Source organism: Falco punctatus, assembly GCF_963210335.1.
Source record: "Falco punctatus genome assembly, chromosome: 1".
Taxonomy (NCBI): domain Eukaryota; kingdom Metazoa; phylum Chordata; class Aves; order Falconiformes; family Falconidae; genus Falco; species Falco punctatus.
In genome coordinates this window covers 31,839,886-31,855,781 of record NC_137580.1, presented here as the reverse complement: position 1 = coordinate 31,855,781, position 15,896 = coordinate 31,839,886, and the positions used below count along the sequence as shown (strand labels likewise).

Below are 15,896 nucleotides of genomic sequence, written 5' to 3'. Positions count from 1 at the left end.
CTTTCTCTTTTTTTGAAATACAGTGTTTTTAAGTAACTTTTTTTAAATGGACTTCTGAAGTTTGGGGACTGTTTGGGGGAGACCCTTGCAAACAAAGCTGTTCAGTTTTGAGAGAAAATTCTTATTTTTTTCCCTTATCAACCTTCTTGAAAGCTGCTTGCTGTACAGCATTCTCATGTAACATGCTGATGGTTGAAGGCACAGTGAAGCTGTAGGACAGGAGGGGCAGAAATGCCCATTCAAAAGTGCTGTGGATTTTCTGTGTAGAGCAGTTACTCTTGATGAGAAATTGCTGCTACAACAGAACCCACTCAGCTTAAGCCTGGCCTTGTGTGCTTCCAATCTGACTTTAAGAACTGTCACACTAGAGTGCTTGCAAACAATTGTTTTACTGTGCTTTCTGCTGACTAGTAGGAAATCTGCTCTGTCTTGCCTGTAATTGTTTCTAAATTTGTGTTAATTTAGCAGGTGTGTCCTGTCCCACAGGGGCATGCCCTTCAGAAATCTCCCTGAGGTTATTCTGTGCATCTTTCTAGTGCAGTCTTGGATATACTTATGTCAGGGGGGGTTTTGTTCATGGCTTGGTTAAGTGCATGTGCACTGTCCACATTTCACAGTGGCATGATATAAATGCACCAGTTTAGCTCAGTACTTCTGAACGCATTACTGACTCCTGTCAAACTTATTTTTCTTTTGCTACCAGATTTCTGTAATAATAAATGTGTTGGTAATGTGCTTGTGCATTTTTTTTTTTTTTTTCAAAAGGGTGATAGAAAGTACTTGATCTAGAAGTTTTTCAGGATTTTGGTGGTGTCTGGATATGGTGGTCTCTGCCACTTTGATTTCTTCGACATCCATCTTTTTTTTTCAATGCTAACTGAAGGCTTTTTCTACCTTTTTCTGTGAGGAGTTCTCATTCTTTCTTAATAGTTTTGTAATCAAAAGTTCTTCTCAAAATATCAAAAGATATTCTCAGCAAGTGTGCAAACAATTCACTCTTTGTAATATTAATCTTTAGGTCTCTAAGAATCATTTACTGCTGCTTCTTTGTTAATGTCTACCTTTTTTGCCTGTGGCATTTCTAGTTTGTTAAAGATCTTGGGCAGCCTTTATTTTCTGCTGTTCACCTCGTGTAATCGCTTTTCCAGACCTTTTATCTGTGCCTTTTCTGCCTAATCTCTCTGACTTCAAAATTTGCCACTTTGCTGCCGTCTCTCACCAGCTGGTGCTGTTTTGCATCACAACCTGGGCATGCTGTGGTACCATTGCCTCCCACTTACATGGATTTCTTTGCACATTCACATCTGCCTTCATAAATGACCATTTCAGCTGCTCAAAAAGACAGGAAATGGATGGAGAGAAATCGTGAACAAAAGCTTGCTTTAGTTAACTGTTTCTTTTTACAGAGGGGAGAAGGGATGTGTATTTCTGTAGCAATACCTACAGTTTGTCCTAATGCTGCTTGGCTTTGAAAAACATACTTAAAAAAGCTTTCAGCCCATATGTAAACCTTGACAGAATGGGAAAGCCATCTATGTATCTGGAGTCAGAATTGGCTTGCATACTGCAGTAATATCTGAGAAGTTCTTTCTTGCTACCTTGAGCTAGCTGTCGCTTTTGGAGTTGTGACTAATCTAATTTCTTGCTTCACAACCTGGTTTAGGGAAAGAACTGGCTTGGCTTGTGCCATGGAGCAATGTTAGCAGTCTGAGAAGGATGTTTTGGAGAGGGTAAGGAAGACTTCACCATGGATCACTTCATAGTAAGCAGTAAGAAGAATGCATGCGAATGAGCAGAGAGGACAAAATGAATTGTCACAGGATGAGTTTCAAGGAGGGAGATGCAAAATGACATGGAGATCTCTGGAGAATGCCACTATGAAGGAATTCTAAGAAAAAAACCCCACACCGCCTCTTGGAAGTGGAAGAGAAGTGCCAAAGTGCCACTTGTAGGTGAATAAAATGCATTTAACTATACCTTTAGATTAACTAATAGAGTGCCTGGCAAATCAGTCTGGAGACCATGGGTGCCAGCACTGTCCAGGGTTGAAGTTATAATGGGATATAAATGTAGTGTGGGTGTTCTGACATTCTTCCCCCAGGGGGTATTAAGTGGCTACTGCTCCTACCTGGCAGTTTTACAGCTCTGCTGGCAGCTCAGTGCAATTTATGTAATCATGCCTGCTCCTGTGAATCAGAAGACCTGGGTGGTTTTATGCAGTTCTTACACTTAACCTAGAGGATAAAGTAAAGAATCCCATCAGGTTTAGTTATTACAGTTCTCACCAGGAGACGTACCTCCTAAAGTAAGCCTGTTCTTACTAGAGGAAAAAGAAAAGAACCACTTAGGGCCTAGTATAGGAAATAAAACTTTTCAAATCCATGCTCTTGTTGTCGTGCAAAGGGATTCAGTCCCATGTCAGTAGAGTTGTTGCATGTTGGATCTGGTGTTGGAGTTCTCTTAGTGTGTCACTGAATCTGTTCTGCTTTGAACAAACCAGTTATCTGTTTGCTTGACTGAAAACTGTTTGATTCTACAGTCTGGAGATCAGGGTATGTGTTAGTCACCTAAGAAAGTGAGGTTCAAGACCTGCTTCCAAGTGACCAGAAAATCTGATTTGAAAAACAATCCCTCTTTTTCTCACTCTAGTGTTCTTTTACAGGTTTAGCAGTGCAGTCATTTTCCCCTGTACATCTTTTTTTCTTAAATTTGTTGTTAAAATAAAGTCTTCAGAGATTGATCTTGCCTCTTGGAATTCTCAAGAGAACTGATATATAAATTCTGTAATGAAGATGAAGACTTGTCCTCAGGTGCACGGAAAATCATTCTGTTAAACAGCCACTACAGATAAGACTTACAGGGGCAAAGGTAAGGAATTTGTTCATTTGGTCACGTATTTGTTTTAGACTGTTGAGGTAACCTATGACTTCCTGAGGATAGCACAAAGACTAGTGCTATTCAAATGTTGCAGTAATCTGAAGAACAATAAACTTTATCTTTCCACATGTTTAATTAACTGTATTCCCTTCGTAGTGTAATCCTACTAGACTAGAAGCAAATGGACAGTGCTTTTGCTTTCTGCTTTAGAAATGAGTGGCATTTGTGATGTCCCCTGTGGCAGCTAATCTATGCTAGGTTCAGTGCTCCAGTTACTTAACGTTCAGAATACTGAAATGCAGAAGGAGGATAGAAGGTGTCTTCCATCTGTGGCTTCCAGGTAGTGTATGTTAATCTTGAGTTGATGTTATTTTGATCAGCAGCATGAAAAACAACATGCTATTTGCCCCAATTTCTAGTTGCTTTGTTTTTCTAAGAAGTATTATTAGAGCAGGAAGATGAACTAGTGAATAAAGCAGATGAGAGTTCTAGATCTTTTCTTGGTGGTATCTAGAAATGAGTCTCTAAGTTAGTTTATTAAATAATATTTAGAACATGTTTTCAATCTATGGTAATCCCTTGAGAGAGATAACATGGAATGCATATGGTCTTATTAGGAAACTATTTAAGAAACTAATATTTAAAAACAACCCATTTATAACCTATGACCAAATTATTGTTTGTCCACCTCTTGCCTTAAGATACTGTGCAGTTCTGTGCACTGAAACAATTTCTCTGCTTTGTTCTGCAGAGGGTTATAATTTCTTTAGTTCTCTTTCATGGTTGGTGATCACTGAAATTTTGGAGAATTGTAATAGATATGTTAAGAGTGGTATGAATGGGAGTGTCTGGGAGTTGGAGGTATCAGAAGGAGCAACAGCAGGACTATAAGAATGGCACGTGTTGAAGTCACCTAGATTAGCAGGTCATCAAAATCCTGACATGTGTCTGTGTGCAGGTGGTCAGGATGCGAAGGACCTGAGCAAATGAGCAAATCTTGATCGCTGTTGGAGGCAGGACAAAATGGACAGACTGATTATTGACAGTTCATAAAGGGTACAAAAAGGCTTATCCAAAACAAGCACATGGTTGCCAGCCTAAGAGGAGCACAGAGTGGTAAGAACTCAATAGCTGGTGTCCCTTTTTCCTGTGTATTGTCACAAGGAGTCCTAGACAGACCTCCTGGATTCAATAGTCTTGGCACCTGAATTTTGCACAGACTACTTGGTCACACACATCCAGGTGCTTGTGAGTATGTGGATATGAGGGTGAGAGTGAATGAAATCAGTCTTGTTTTAAAATGAAATCGGCTTATCTTCTTACACTGCCTGGCTTTACGGTTTGCTATGTTGCTGCTGCAGTGTTGATTACATAGTAATGGCAAAGGATAGATGGATGTAGCCAGGTATTTTTTTAAAGATTGAAAGGATGGACCCAGTCTAAAGAGAGCATGAAGGGAAAATGGAGAGCAAGAACGGGATGCAAAGATTTTTAGCAGTGTATCTGATGAGATAATTTTGGAAGAGTTCAGTCCAGAGTTTAGGGGTATGTTGATTTCTGTCATATCTATTAATCATCTAAATTCCACCTTTGATTATCCCTTTAAAAGGTCACTGGAGGCCCTTAGCTATAATCAAAAGCAAAATTTTTAGTTACATTCCTACTGTATTTATGGCAACAGTAAAGTCAGACCTACTTGTCTGATTTCTCAGCAGAACTTATGACAGAGATTGGACATATTGTGGTCATGCAGGGTCAATGATATCATGACTTACAATAAATGGATAAAAGGAGTTCCTCGTATTCAATATCAATGTCCAGACTACAGTATAAAAAGATACAAACCGGCAGAGCTGAGTGCTTCATATGAATTTAAAAAGACCTTGATCTTCCTAAAAGGACGCCCTGCAAATAACAAATGACTAAAGCTTTCAGTTTCCCAGCTACATGTTTCACTTCTACCTATGTTCTAAGTTGAAGCTCCCTGCTTAGTAGATAAGTCTCAGTGTTGATCTCTGCCTTCTAATAAAAGCAGCCACTAATCTGAAATCAGATGTGACTATATAACTGGGCTTTCACTTTTCAGTTACTTTACACCCAGATAACTATTCCTTACTAATTTTGAGTATTATTTCAACTGCAGGGATATCTACAATGCTAGATGTACTGCACTCCCAAATAAAAATAAATGGTTTGAACCTCAGAGATTCACATTGCTGGTGATCCATAAGTACATGGCTAATTACAGTGTGTATTGGTTTCCTCCCTTTTTCCATCTATTAAATTTTAAAATACTTTTAAAAATAGAATTAAAGGGTTTTTTTTTGATGTGAAGAATCACTGCAACTGGCAGAAGTATTGAAATGATGCCATGTCATATAACATGTGTTAACCTTTTCTAAAGATGCAGTCTATATTTTGGAGTTTGAAGTTACTGAAGGTTGAGAGAAAATAGGATCTGATTTAAATCAAGAGATCTCATGGAAGAAAGACACTCTGAGAGTTGGTTTGAGTTGTTTTTCAGGGAGGCAATAGATTGAGTTGACTAAAGTGTAAGGAATTTCAAAGAAATTGCGGCTGGAGGAGAGTGAAGAGACACTCTGTCCTCTCTTTTGTGTCTTCCTAGTTTATTTTATCTGTGTAGATTGCTGGTAATTCCCTGACCTGGAGCTTGATTGCTCAGTACTGAGTGAGGGAACCTTATCTGTCATGGTCAAGTATGTTTACTGGCACAATCTCAACTCTAGCCAAAGTCCTGTGCCACCCTGTCCTTAACCCAGATAAACTGATCCAGGGTCAGCCTTTGGTTCTGAAGTCCTGGGCGAAGGAGATCTCCCAACAAGGGGAGGGTGCTTCTCTCCTCTTCTCCCTCCTGTCTTAATACTGACAGCTACAAAAACAAAGCTTAGAAGATGTCAGTGAAACATCCTCATCGGATTAATTTCTTAACATTAATATCAGCAGAAGTCTGCAAGTCTTTACAGTCAATAAGAGTCAAAGAGGAGTAGTAAACAGATACAAGAAAAAAATTTACAATTTCTTGAAATAAAGTGCATTAATAAAAGCACCAATTCCATGTTTTGTAGAACAAAGAAAGTTTCATCAGGAACTGATTGCAAAAGCTGCCCCTTACCCAAGTGAGGCTGTGCCAAAGTCTCTAGGTATGCTGGAATTGGGTTGTCTCAAAGTAAAGCAAGGTAGAACTTCAAAACGAGTGCATCCCTGTAAATTACAGTTTGGGGGTGGAAGGGGGAGTGGGTCCTGCAGTGAAATTTACACCTTTTGTTTTCCCACAGTGTTTATTGACTTTTTTCTATTTCTGTGTTAGAGATAGAGACTTTGAGATTTAAGGTTCTATAATAGACCCAAACTTTCCTTTTAGTTTTTTGTCTTGTGTTAGAGATTATATATGCTTTTTGTTCTTTAATATCCCTCAGACATGCTGACGTGCTCATGACAACAGCACATGTGGCTCAGTTATTGCTGCATTGAATTGGTAATTTGAGTTGAACTTTACTTTCTAGAACAGGATTGTCTAATCTGTAGTGAGCCACTTTCAGTAAAACACCAGCAAGGTTAATTCAGTGTGCTGTGGCTGCATTCCCTTTCTACTATGCAAAGTATTGTATATAGGAAGAATAGTTCTCAGTGCAGTCATCTGGCTGGAAGTGGCATTACGTGCATGTCAGGTCATCTTATGTTCTAAGTTGTGCAAGGTGAAATCTATTTTAAATGAACAACCTGTATTCTTCAGTCAGTATTTCTCTTGTTCATCTGCTGTTCACCATATAGTGTGATCTTAAGCTGTGTGTCATGGGTGGGACTTTGCTGCAGCTGTGGCTAAACTGCTGTCCTCTGCCCTGCAGCTCCAAAGCTGTGCTAGTGACAGCCGGAACTCACAAGGGGGCTCTTGTATCCTCAGACAATTAATGAGTGTAATATTTTGAACATGTGAGAAACTGTAGGTCACTCATAGTAAATGAAATAGCCCACTTGCATACATCTGCAAATGCTTTTAACAGAAATCTGTCTTCACTGTTCTTGATTCTCTCTCGGGCTGGGATCTTTCCACAACTTGAGACTGGACAGATACTTCTCTTTCTGCACACTTTGTGCCTTGGGGAGATAGCCGAAATTTGTGTTCAGGTGATGGCATTTTAAAACAAGCCATTGAGTTGACTTCAGAGAAAGGTTTAAATCCAGAAACTATACTTGCCTCCCTTACACAGGGCTTAAAGGAGAAAGTACAAATTCAGACTGAATCAGCTTGACTTCTGCAAAATCAGCACTTGATGGGTATTCTGCAAGGTGCTGACTCATGCCCTGATTTGAGTATTTCCAGTTATGACTATTTTTTCTTGCCTTTGGGTGTCATGTGGTTTTGAATATCTTAGGATATGTGGAAGTACAGAATGAGAGCAGCTTAACTTTATGGAGCTGTTCTGTGAATGTTTGGGAGGCAGGTTGGTGAGGGTTTGTTTTTTTGGTGAGGGTTTTGGTGTTTGTTTGGTTTTTTTTAAACTCAAATAACTTATTGTTGGCCATTATAGTTTCATTTGTGATCTAGGTCTATGGATTTTAGCATGTGTGTTTTATCAGGTAATTTCATTACTACATTTCCAAATCTAATATGAAGAAGGCAAACAAGTTCGAAGCTCTTAACAATGCTTAAAAGGGATTGGGGGGGCATTTTATAGAAAAATGCTGTGACTCAGAAATTAAGTATTACTGGGCTGCAGCAGTAGTCAAACAAGAGACTTCTAGGTGCTGCACAGAACACTCCTGGTGTTTTAAGGGGATAGCATTTTTCCGAGTGCTCATTAAAGGCTGGGCATATGTTTGCCTTGGTAACTATATTCTTTTTCCAAGCCCTTAATTATTGCCCTCTTGTTTGTTACCATCGTTCTGGGATGGATTTTGTGACTGCTCCTTAGCTGACCTATTGTGAAGTCAGTGTTGCCTATATCACTTTCTATACAGCATAAGCTGATCCAGGTGTCTTTGCTCACAAGAACTTTTCTGCTGCTTATGCTTGAAGAGTAGTAGTAAACATGCAGGGAAGACAACCTCTTTGCTCAATTTAGATTCACAAGAGGATACCAGACTTGGCAGCAAAATAAAGATTCATCATGATATTATGTCACAATGCTGGGAAGTGATGTCAGTTGAGGTTGTTTTCTGAAGCTCCCTCTCCCAAGAGAATTTTGTTTTAAATTCAATCTCTTTGCCAAATAGTTTGAGTTACTAGCATTATGTGTCAGCTACAGCAGTATCTGAAAACACCATCACTGCGACAAATTGTGGTCAGAAAGTACTACTACCTGTTTTGCAGGGTGAGAAACAACTGTGGCAGGACATGGATAATGCCACACAAGACCTTCCTTGTCTTTTATTCTTCCAACTGCTGCTTTGATACAGCAGACTTCTACAGTGAAAGTCTGCTTCTCAAGGCAACTCTTAATATGAGGTCAGAATTTGCCTTTTCTAAGGGCCTGGGATTTGCCCGTAGGGAAACAGCAGCAGCAGAAATCCTGTACTGGTTTCTGTGGACAGGGCACTGGGCTGCTGTTTTCCAGCCTCATTTTTGGAGATTGCTTCCACTGTGTCTATCATAACCTTATTTAATCCTAATGCAAATTTCATCGTTATTTACAGTAATGTTGTAAATACCACACATCATTATTGTTAATGCTTTAGATAATGGCCTGCGATATTTTGTTTGTTTGTTTTAGAAAAGGACGATGTCTCATTCACTTAAAATGTCGGTACTCCTCCAACATATCTACAAGCCCTCTGAAAATGTGGGGCTGACACAAGGTACTGTAGCTCCATGATGGTTGGAGTTTTGTTTTCAGATGTGAGAGAAAGTATGTCATAGGTAGCCAGCAAAAATTTCGGGCACGGACTTTGAAAAAATATTGTGTTGCAGACAGCTGTGTAAGCTGCATAGGTGACACTTGTTTCAAATTTGTTCACTAGTTCTGTAGAAAATGGAGAAAATGTCATGTGGCAAAAATAAGTCAACAGTATATTTGTAATCTAATAGGTTACTTAGTTAACTTAAACTTTTGGTTACAGGTAAAGCTCAGTTCTGGTATTTTTTGTCTGCATGCTTCATACTCATGTTCTCCAATTATAACTCATCTAACAGTAAGGACGTGTGTCCTTGGCAAAACTCTTTAGTTTAATGCTTAATTTTAAACACTTGCAGTTCTATAATAGATGATTTTGAAGGAGCTGGTTGGTAACGTGAGGGAGGTTGCATTTGTGTTTTCAAAGGACTTCCTATTTAATCAGAATCGAGGGTTATTTTAAGTATAATTATTTTCAGAATCTTGTTTTCTTAGTTTATGGAAGTATTTTAAATAAAATGGAAAATATTTGATAGTGACAGTTAGACTAAGTGGGGGGTGCGGGAGACATCTTTTTCATTCTAGTAGGCTTTCCAAGTGTTATTTTAAAGCATTTTTCCAGAGTTGAGAAATTCTCTAAAAATAGTTTTGTTTTGTCAAAGCAGGAAATAATTTGAAAGGATTGAGAAGAATAGATAAGTGAGAACATCCATGAGAAATGAGAGTACAAAGTTTGTCTTCCTACGCAGACGTTATCTACATTATGGTGAAAGAGTTTTTGTTCCAAGTGTTGCGATCCTCCTAGTGTCTTTCATTTCTCCATCGCAATACCTGATTATGGGATTGCCTTTAGACATTTACTGCAGTAAATACGTAAGGGAGGCATTATTTCTGTTGTTACACATTGCTGGAAGTTGTTTCTTTGGGTGGAAATTACCTAACATTTCTTCAGTAATGTTTGGACAGATATTCATAGTTTCAAATAACTCAAAATCATTTAGCTAACAGAAGAAAAACTTCTTACCAGAAGAACTTGATTCTTTCCTAGACGCTTGCAGCAAGGAATGTTACAGATCCCTGAACACACTATTTGAGTTGCATGCTCACTGCACTCTTGACATGACTCGTGTTGCAGAGGCTGCCTTGAGAATGAAATTAGTAAGCAAAGTCCGTCAAACATATGCCAGACAAAGGGTCAGACACAAGGTGTGGTACATACCATTTCATGTTTTCTACATATCCCCATAATCTTTAACGGTGGAGTGTTTTTCGGAACGGGAGTTTTCTGGGTGCTTTTGATGGAGGGGAAAGTATTTGGTAGGTACTGGCTGAGAGGCTGTTTCTACTAGCATGAGTGGGGTATAAGAAGGTCCAGAGTTGGGAGTGGATAAAGAATCCCAAAGGGTCAATCATCAGTAATTTGGGCAGAACATGGAGAGTGGGAGGTGAGTGTGGGAGGAAATGGGAGAGATGTAAGTGGAGACAATACTGAGCAAAGCTGATGATATGAGACCTTGTGACTTGAAAATGGGAGCCAGCAGAAGCTTCTAGAGCACCCCATTTGACAGATGCAAAAGGACATTGTGTCAGAACAATTTGGTTCCAGTATGGAGTGTACCCAGAGAGCTGCTACTTTTTCTGGTTGATGTCCACATGTAAAAATGACAATTAAAAAAAGAAAGGGAAGGGGGGGTGGGGGAAGAAAAAAGACTGTAAGTAATTTTCTTTAGCAGACTTCCATCAAGTAGGAGGCCCAAACACATTGCTGTTCTTATCAATGCTGATACAATTAGGTCAGCAATTCTGCAGATTTTATTTGTCTAACGGAATGTGTCAGCCCTTGCCAAGGTGCACCATTTGCTGTATAGGAGTGGTAGGCATATTAAAGGAGTATAAAGTTGCCCTGCATCTAAAAATAGAAGTTTCTGGCAGAAAGAAAATTGAAATCTGCATCATACATTTTTATTTTAAGGAAATTAACTGTAAATCAGATCTGGACGTAAGAAAGGATTTGTCTTAAATAGAAACACAGTGTTTGTATTTGAAGTAGTATATCTGTAAATCATATCTGGATAATGAAAGGTTTATTTTCAAAGTGTTGTAGGAAAATGCTGATAATACTAATGCAATGTCAAATGTGTAATGCCTCTTTCTTTAAAATCTAATTGAAGTTTCTTTATCTGGGAAAATGTGAATCAAAATAGAGCACACCTTTTTGATGTCTCCCAATACATGCCCAGTACTGTTTCTGCATCCTGATAAGGCTATCTGTCATCCACTTAGCTCTGGGTAACTCAAAAGGTTCATGTAGGCAGGTGAAGCTGTGCTTTAAAAAGCCCTGTGCTGCATCACTTAGAAAATCTAGACGGTTGTCCTTGTTGTAGTATATGCAGTGACTTAACATAGTCTTGCTTTGTGCTAATCCATTAAATGCCTAATGTCCAAGTTAAATGCCTAAGTTAAGTTCCTTTAAAAATGTGGACCAGTGTGTATGATTCCACAAAGAAGATACGGCATAGTTGTGGATGTGTTTGGATTTATAAAAATAAGCTACTGGCTGGTGAGTGCCTGTGCACACAACTCTCGTTCGGTAGCACATGAGGGGTAGCTACTGTGCAGTGATAGTGGGGTCGCTGGTGCCATGTGATAAAGAGCAGCTTTTGTGGAAAGGCTTGTGTGCTGTAAATCCACACCCTACCTTAGCTTACGGCAACTCATTTAGGTAGTCATGTCTTCATATCTTTCTATCAAGTAGAGTTGTTTTTGGTAAAAGAACAACCTGAACCTTTTAAATATAATTCTAATGAGCGAACAGAGAGTATGTGCAGAAAAAATGCTCAGGTTTCATTGGATGATGTAACTCCACATTGGTTCTAGTTATTCCTGGGTTCACCAGGACTAACTGGATATTTTGTTTGTCTGTGAGAGGTTTTGCACACCAGGCAGGTAGCTTGGAAAGTCTAGGCTTCGGTCAGGAAAGTTTTCCTGAGAATGGGACTGAAGCATTTGGGCATATGTTCCTATTGTTATGAGCACATCTGAAATGTGTGTGGACCTCATGCATGCTAACGACAGATTGGTGTAGGTTTTGGTGAAGGGCATGATTTTTATTTTTACTGCCCCTGGATAAAAAAATTGCTGGCCTTCAACCTGCTTGCTGCAGTCACTGCACATGTTATAGGGTTGGTCTGTGTATACAGAGTGGCCGTTTATCCAGGATTTCTAGACACTTGGTAGCCCCACTGGAGCAGCAACTACCTAACGTCCAGAAAACACAGAGAAATGGCAACCACCCCCCCCAACCTAGAGGAGAAGAGGGTCTGTGTGGAAAAAAAACTGCAGTAGTTTGGTGGTACTGCATCCTGACTGCTGGATAATTTGCATGTTTTAGTACATAATGTACTGCAATTATTTTAAGGTTCAGGTGTCTTGCACCTTCATTACTTCTGAAAGCCAAACTTTAATTTTGTACCAGGGGACAGAAACCATGGAAAGCTTTTGATGCTGTCCTTTTTCCTTTGTCATTTTTGCTTCACCTGGAAACATGATTTGTGACTTAAGATTTCTGATTAAACCTGTACTTCCCCCGTTTCTGACTAATAGTATTGTGATGCTAAAGGAATATTACCGTGCCTTCTTGCCTAGTCCTTCGGCTGTTAGACCCAGCTAGGAATAGAGCTGGGACTGTTAAGAGTGTGAGAGCGCAACAGAAGACAGAAGCATTTTTCTCTTTGAGTAGACAAAGCTGTTCAAGCAGAAGATGTGAGATCCACTCTTTCGTATGAAACAGGAGAGGGGGGGAAAAGGAGGAATTATATTGTGACATTTGATTTCAGAAACCTTCTGTGGGTTTACTGTGCTACTGGGGAGACTAGGAGCTGGGGGAGAATGTGGCTGAAGTGAATATGGGCCTTAAGAAGCCAGCTCTACTCATTACTTTTATTACTTATGTATTTTGACTACACAAAATTTCTTTTTTCCCCCTCTGCTTGTTCAACCTACGCTTTTTCAGTCTACCTTCAGTATGTATATTTACTAACCTGTGTTAAAAGGGATCTCTTTGCTAGTAACTGCTTAAAAGTCAGTTTCTAAGAATATTTCACCTATTCAAATTGTTTGCAATAAGATGCAGAAAATGAGAACACAGATTAGGTGGAATTGTTTTTAAAGTAAACGAGTGGAAAATATTTACAAGCTTCATTGTTCTCTGACTGTAAAAGCTGCTATTGAATTCCTGTTTGTTTTCATCTTAAGTAAACATTTATTTCTGGGAGCCTTCAAGCAGTGTTTTTCTTTATATCAGATGCGCACTTCAAATGCCAGTGTCTTTTGCTTAATGACCTGCCAGAGGCCTCGTTAGGCTTTCTTTGACCTAATCATTATGTTTGGGAGTCTTCTGATATGAAGATGTGAAGGTCAGCCAGTGTCAGTAATCTTGCCCCATGCTTTGACTGGAATTCATCCTCAAACTGCTTTGGGGAAGTGTACTTTGCTTACTGTTAAGTTAATTTGGCTTATTTAAATCTGTACTGTCTCCATTTGTGCAGTCTGAAATGCTGAGATAAGCACTGGTCAGGTGCAAAGAGAGAGAGAGAAGACAGTTTTACTGTTGTAGAATTCCTGCTGTGCTGTGGCTCTTCATCTCATCGCCTTACGTTACTGCTCTAGCTGGAAGAATAAAGCACCCTTCAGCTGCATCTCTTTGCTGCCCCAAAAAATAAAGACTGGAAAAATAATGCTGGACTCATTCTGCCACCCTTTCCTGCCAGGATTAGTGGATAGAGTGTACTGAGAGGTAGGTTGGACCAAAACAAATGGGAAACTGGTAGCTAAATATTGGTTACACAGTTGACCCATCACTCAATACCTGAACACCACTGGAATTTGGGCTTAATGTATCAACTCATCCAGTACAAATCTCTGACTGTGGTAAAATGTGATGTTTGGGGTGGATTAACGATTCCCTCTGTTAGAAATTCCTAAATTTAAAATATGAGCAGCCTTACCATTATTAGGAAATACAGGCTAACTGCCAGAACACTTTCTAGGGGAAGGATTTGATTGTCCATAATTCTAATAGCTTTAGCTGTTTTAAGGAATTTTAAAATCTCTCTTAATTGCTTTTTAAACTTTTTACGTTACTGTATTCATTTAGTAATCTTCTATATAAATATATTTCAAAATAAGGTAATTAAAGAAGCTTTTTCTGCCTTTCCTGATCAAAACAATAGGGGACCTCAGCCCCATTGTAGGGCTTGTTTTGAAAATATTTAATAATTATAGGATGAATGAACGATTTGTATTGCTTATTTATGATGCCTCATCTGGATTTGCCCTTGCTTGTGAAGCTTCATTTGGACCTAAATTAATTAGATGATTTTAATTAGAGGAAGGCCTTTGATTTGAGAGCAGGAAAGCATGTTTGCATGGAGGCTACACCCTTTTCTTTATCTGACAGCATCCTTGAATATTAGCAGCATGTAATAATTAGGTGTGTCAAGTTATGAGTTGATTCATCTTCTTTAAATGGTCCCAGAGGAAGAGGTGGAGGACAGCTTTTTCTCCAGAGGAGGCTGCAGACACTGAGATACGTGATGTTTCTTGATTGAGTATCCTTAATTCCTGATACTTCCTTAGAATACGTAACCACTAATACTTAAGTTCTTGAGCTCTGCAACATTCCTGAAGTGCAGACACAAAGGTAGCAAAAGCTGCTGAAGTAAAAGGTAGGAGAATGAGCAGAAACACAGCATGTACGTGAAAGTGATGTAGCCCATGTTGGGGAAGCAGACTAAAATTTGTTCATTTTATAGTGGTAAAACCAAAATCTTCAGCATGCCAGTCAGCACAGCATTTGCATCCCTTCTGCATGTTTTGTATAGTTTTTGTGATTCAGCAAGTGTGTACTCTTAGTCTCTCCTGTAACTGATAAAAGTAACCAGTGTCCTTTTGAATATGGAGCTCCAAACACCACAAGCTTTACAAGTTGTTTGTTCTAGAGGTGATTTTTCCGAGTTGCTAAGCACTGTTGATCCAGCATTGAATTCATGATAGAAGCTAACAGTGGTCTTTAGCTCTGATTTTGGATTGGAATCCAGCTACATGTGGGGGCAAGTACGTCCTGAAAAGATGTTACTATTAATTATAAAGCAGACTCAAAGTCAAGTACTTGGTTCCCTAGATTCTGTAATAGCATCTGGAAGTGGCTAACGCTTCTTAGGGTGTTCTAGCAACTTTCTGGTACGTGTCAAATAAACAGTCCAAGCACAAAACTTTGTTCAGATTCCTGTGTCTAGGCCAATGCTCCATGGTCTTCTCCTTATACCTAATTTGATTTCAGCAACTCTGGTACCAGAGAAGGAGTAGGGGCCTCAGGTGTGTAGAAGGGATGATGGCAAGGTCTTGCCTGCAAGCTAGAAGAGTTTTGTTTCTGAAGAAGAGGGTGCTGCAAACAGGAGAAGAATCAACAGATAAGAGGGTGGTGGGTTTTTTCCCTGTTCTGTTTTCTGGCTTTTCTGGGGAGGAAGCAACTATGTGTTATCCTGTATTTTGAGGTCTCAGTCTGAAGGAACGTGACTGGAGTGAGGGATGTCACAGGAAGGAATCTGAATTAGGAATTTGTGCTACTAATTTCTATTTGTTCTTACAAGGAATCTGCTGCTGGAAGTGTACATCCTAACCCAGCTGTTTCCCTTGAAGGATAATTATTTTTTTAATAGTTTACTGTAAAAACTTTCACAATATTGCTGTAATTTAATAAATAAAGGTTTGAAAACTTCATCACTGGAAGAAGATAGTTAAACATGGAGAAATTCATGGATAATGTTACTGATGTTTTGAACCTGTAACTGCTGTGAGATGAGCAAATAGTGTAGGATGAAGCCATGTATTTAGGTTAGCAGAATTTTTGCCTTTAAATTAGAAGATCAGACCTCAGAACAGAAGGTAAGTCCAATAACATGTTCTGTGTGAGGTCAGAGTTCAGTCTTCAGATAATTCAGTGTGATGATAAGGTGTAGGCATTAGTTAACAGTCATAAAGTAGAGATAGAGTGTCATCTAGGGAGTTTTTTCCTGCTCACAAAGCAAAACCAGTAACTTGTTTATCTTATTTTTAAGATGTTAATCCCAAACACAATAAGGGAACACTGAAAGCTGACATAGGATT

General features: G+C 39.1%; 1 protein-coding gene across 3 annotated transcripts in view; it reads left to right on the top strand.

Moving 5' to 3' along the window:
* Positions 1-117: 117 nt before the first annotated feature.
* Positions 118-15,896, top strand: part of SLC34A2 (solute carrier family 34 member 2) — a 76,984-nt gene continuing 61,205 nt past the window's right edge. For all 3 annotated transcript variants that reach the window (XM_080386339.1, XM_080386338.1, XM_080386337.1), the window contains exon 1: positions 118-15,896. This exon is cut by the window's right edge. The gene's annotated coding sequence lies outside the window, so the exon portion shown is untranslated.